Consider the following 5167-nt stretch of genomic DNA (forward strand, 5'->3'; position numbering starts at 1 on the left):
CTCTCTCTCTCTCTCTCTCTCTCTCTCTCTCTCTCTCTCTCTCTCTCTCCGTCTCTCTCCCGACGCGTGTTCAGCCCAATACCGCGCCTGCCAGCCGGTATGAATGAACACCCATCACCACATTCCTCGGCGGACCGCCTTCCTCCGCCGCCCTGTACTTTTTCCACCATTTCCGTCCACAATAGGCGCAGCGGCTGCCGCCCTGCTGCCCGTCAGGATGCGCCTCCTTGAAGCCACCTTCCTCCTCCTCCTCCTCGGCGGCGAGGTGACTGGACCATCAGCAGAGTGACTTGGGGCCGGGGCCTGCGGCTGCTCGTCACTCACACACTCTCGGACATCATCGAGGCGCTGCGATTGTTTTAGGGCCCCCGCTCCGACACGCCGCTCTGGAGGCACTCCGCCCCCCGCGACCAGACGGGCCGGTACACACTCACACACGCATGCCACACTCACACACACAAATACATACACACACGCACGCACACGCAGGCGCGCCGCTGACCCGCGTAGCCTGTTATGGCCCGGGTGGCGGGGGACTGCACCGGCCGGTCATTCCGATGGAGATATCAGCCCGGGAGTGCTGCTCACCGAGACCCACGGCGAGAGAGACATTTGCGTCCCCGGCCGCTCCGCAGCGCGACATGGAAGAATTCATAAAATTTGGGCGGCGAGGAGCATAAAATACGAAACGTACTGCCTGCTCCTCCCTCCCTACACACCGACCGGCCGGCCGGGTCAGCAGCAGCAGCATCAGGAGGACGACGACATCCCGTCCTGCGGGGCGTGGCGCGGGACAGCTCGGCGGCAGCAGCAGGCGGCAGCAGGAGCCTCGGCAGGAGCTGGGCCGCTAGCCCTGCTGCTTAGCATACACCCGTACCTGGTACCTGCTACACACGCTCCCACGGCTGGCACAGCAGCAGGACGACGACCAGGACACACACCGACGCACTCACACACACACGGAAGGATCACGGGCACCCGAATAATCCCCTATGGGCCCGCACATTTCATCCCGTGATCGGGGTGAGGTTGGCCGCCTGGGTCGGCGATCACACGGCCAGCCGTTCTGCACCGCGCCGATGTTAGAGCCTCTCCAAAAGCAGGCCTTCTCCAAGGCATCCTCCCGGCCCCGGCCCGGCCCAACCCCGCCTCGGCACCCAACCCGCGGATTTTATCGCCTCGGTCAGCAGATCTGCCCGCCTTGCTCGGCCGGCCAGCCTGCCGGCAAATCAGGGCGAAACGGCATTCGGAGAAGGAGAAGCAGGAGGAGGAGGAGGCCAGGGGCTTAACCCCGTCGCCCCCCGCCGCGCTGCCGCGCCCGGCCACGCCCTAGAGGACTCCGCGCCCCTCTGTCAACGCTGCCCGCTGTTTTACGAGGTGATCGGATCGCGTTTCGCATATCCTGTACTACAAGGCAGTGCGATGGCTTCATAAAGATGGCGCCAATTTTCAAAATGTTTCATGCAAATAAGCCCATTTGCCAACACAGTGCACAACTGCTTTTGCTTTGAGGGGGGCCACGTCGCATAGGGACCTCACCGGGAGTGGCTGTGGCGATATTCGTGCCTATAAAAGTTAAAAAGGCGGACTCGCCAATGCAGGACTATAAACGCTCCAGGAGCCGCGAGAAATACTCTCCGTTTTGGAGACAGATAATGGACCTGATCGAAAGAACACTTAGGAGAAGCCAATATTAAGAACAAGCCCTTCGTAGCTGAACACTCCCTCCATTTATTTTTCTACGATACATATTCCCTCTGGTTCGCAGTTCAACGCCAGGCAGTGGTGCCCGACCCCACCCCGCCCCGCTGCGCGGACGCTCCAGATCTCGGTTGGACATATCATAAAACACATCGTTAGGTCCAGTCCCAGTCGGTCGGTAGGGGCGGGGCGAGGCGTGGCGGGTCCTCCTCTGGTTGACTCGGAGCTGTATAAAGCCAGCGCACGTCTTTATCCCGGGCTTTGACGCGCCGAGTTGTAAAGCAATCGGCCGAGCAAGTCTGCGCCTCGGTCTGCGCCGGACTGCCCTGCTCATCGGCCTCCATACGTAGCGGGCCTCCCCGCTGTATTTGGCACAGCCGGGGAGCTTTTTGGACACGTTCTGGATGCGGGAAAATCCCTCTACTCTGCCGGGGCAAGGGGGGCTTTTGAAATAAAACGGCGAACGAGCATTGAAACACCCGCGCAAATTTCACCATTGGAGTAGTCGCATTGAAATTGTTGCACAGTGACTATCTTTCGAGTCAATTCACGCTAGGCACCGGCTGAATTCACTGGAAAAAAATGAAAAGGGCGTAAGTCCGCGGACTTTGTACTGGACTTACGAAATTTTCACTTTTCACCAGTGAATTTTGCCCGGGCCATGAGGTGTCGCTGACGCCTCCTACTGGTATGAATGGGACTCCTGCCGGGATCGTGCCGTGAGATAACGCCTCATTACATATCATTACACGTGGGTGGAGCCATGGTGGAGCTATACGGGGCCAATATGCAAAGCAGTCTCCGCTTGTCTCTTTGGGACGTCTCTCTCTACAATGTTGCGTGACAACACGCTAGTGCTCCTCCCCTTACACCCCCTCCTCTTCCCGCCTTTCTCCGCACTCCCTTCGCGAAGACAACGACATTATCCGCAGGTACTGCACCCTGCCCGCTTAGCGACCGCGCAGTAAAGCGGGGCGTGTGTTTTTGCCTCCGACGACAACGGCGTTCACTGCTGAGGACTGACCCCAGACTGGCACCGGCACACCAAGCAGCAGTGCCAAGTCCGCGGTGGTGGCGTTTGGTTCTCACGGTGGAGCTCATCGTCCCTGTCGCGGATCGAACGCATAAAGAGTTTCAATTGAATCTCTGACACGGTATAGTGAAAAACAAACAAACTCACTGCTCCGTCGCACGTGTATAAGTATGAGAAACTATCGTGGGGCTTGAGCCTCTATTAGCCTCTTGACTTAAATAAGGAGCGCACGACGTCGTGGAACGGTGGATCGCGATGTGACAGTTTCTCACAGCGCCCGGAACGTATTTCAGCTCGACCAAGGGATCGTCCGTAAAAGAACGTCCGATTCTCTCTGATTCATTCGTCAAAGGAACCGGAGCTCGGCGCCTGCGATACCCAACGTAGGCCACTCCGCAGTACACGGATGCACGGCAGACAAGGTGATGCCTACCTACCAGGCGCTATGCGTGCTTGCGGAGTTTAACCTTCGCCGGTTTGTGACGGCAAATGACGGACGTGCTTTCACAGTAAAAATTTGTATTTCAAGACCTGGTCTTGGATGCCATTTCCGTTCTCCATAAGACCGGGTCTTGAAATACAAAGAACTATGTTTACAGTGTTTCTGGATGAACCAGTGCAAGAGCTACTGCAATCGTCATCTCCTCGCAAAGGGCACCTAAGACGCCGTGTTAGATAGGATACTGTACGTACCACGTACCGCATATGCAGCCGCGCTGTATTGAGCTTCGGTGGAAAGGATTCGAAGACCACATTACGAATTTCGCGGTCCTCGCCCCCTTCTCCCTTCACGACCAATTTCTCATCCCATAACAGTGCAATAAAGTTGGCTGCAATCCCAGTCAGCCGGGCGCGCCCGTCAGCCGGCCGGCCGAGCGGCGCGCGCAAGACCTTCATATAAGCGAACAAAGAGCGGCACAGGCCGACCCAATTAAATGCAGCGGCACATAACGTAGACGCGCACAATGTATGCATGCGAGCAGACCTGCGGGGAGGAGGAGCGGCGGCGGCGGCTACCGGGATCGGTTAGGTTAGGTTCGAGCTCCATCCAGCCATTTCCGAGAACACACTCTGCGAAGCGAGCAAGTGCACAGAGAGCGCCCCTGATAGCAGCGAACCATACCTCCACCATTACTACTCTCTTACACCACCACCACCACGCACGCCGACAACACACACAAACGCAGGCGTTCGAATGTCTTGAGCAGGACGATGTGCGTGCTGGAATGGCCACGACTTCATCGCGGATGACATACCGAATAAATTGTTTAGTTTCCTCTGTTCTAGAAATCGGCAGATCCGCGGGTATACCCGCCACGCCGCCCGGATCTGTCCCGGCGCGTACGTGTTATCTTTGCGGTGCATTTCTAGAAGGCGCCGTCGCTGCGAGCCGCTTTCTCCTTCATCCCAATGACATCGTCCCAATGCGTGATAGCGACACGGGCGTGGCGGGGTGGGGCGTGGCGGGGACGACACGGCCGCCGACCGCTGGTCGAGGGCAGCGGCACTGTTGTCCACGACCGGGATTTAGAATCGTTGCGTTTTGTATGAAAGCAAGCAGTCGTCGTTGCTTTTCGGAGTAGTATTTTTCGTCATTGTTTTTATTGCCTCCTCTTTTCAAGACGTCATGCGGCCTGATCAGGGAACTTGCTGGTCGCAACACACTTGGGCCCCCCAACGCCCGTCCTCTGTTTTTATTGAGTGAAGCCCTTCGCGGGGTTTATTCGTATTGTTCGTATCCGGTTTAACACTCGTCTTATGGCGCGGGTAAGTGGCTGGGCGACAGGACGAGTTCACCTGAGCATGTGTGAGTGTGTGTTTGTGTTTGTACGTATGTGTGTGTTGCGTATGTGTGTGGGACAGTTGGTGGCATTAGTAACGCCCGTGGAATAACAGCAGGGCCTCCCGACTCTCGAAATGAAACGTGTTCAACAACTTTATTTTAAAGGCGTTGGAGGAGCATCGTCTAATAAATAGCCGAACACAGGTGCCCGTCCCATATGGAGGAAGCAACGTCAGTGATTTTGTGTTTGTGTGCGCGTGTGTCTTCAGTCGAGTACGCCACTCGTTTTAGTACCAGTTTTATTGCTTTTAAAACGAGTAGTCGCGCTTTGACACGTTTGCCTCCACGCGTTGGTGCGCGCACGTTCGGCCGGCGCGGCCTCGCCGCCGTTGTTGAGCTCCTTGCAAGACTTTCGCACTTTTTTAGGGAATGTACTCTGCGTTCTCTTAGCATCTCATTAGTGGTTCTCGACCGGGCGCAGCACGGCGGGTAGCGCGGGGAGCGGCCAGCAGGGGGGCGCCACCGCGGCGGGGTGGGGCGGGGCGGGGCGCGCACCGCACCGCGGCGAACACCGCGCCAGGAGCACGTGCCGGTACGGCCGAGCCGCGGCCCGCGGGCAGAGTTGTAGTGATCCGTGTACGGGGCTATTC

This window comes from Frankliniella occidentalis, unplaced genomic scaffold (genome assembly GCF_000697945.3).
Source record: "Frankliniella occidentalis isolate FOCC.00 unplaced genomic scaffold, Focc_3.1 Scaffold489, whole genome shotgun sequence".
Classification (NCBI taxonomy): domain Eukaryota; kingdom Metazoa; phylum Arthropoda; class Insecta; order Thysanoptera; family Thripidae; genus Frankliniella; species Frankliniella occidentalis.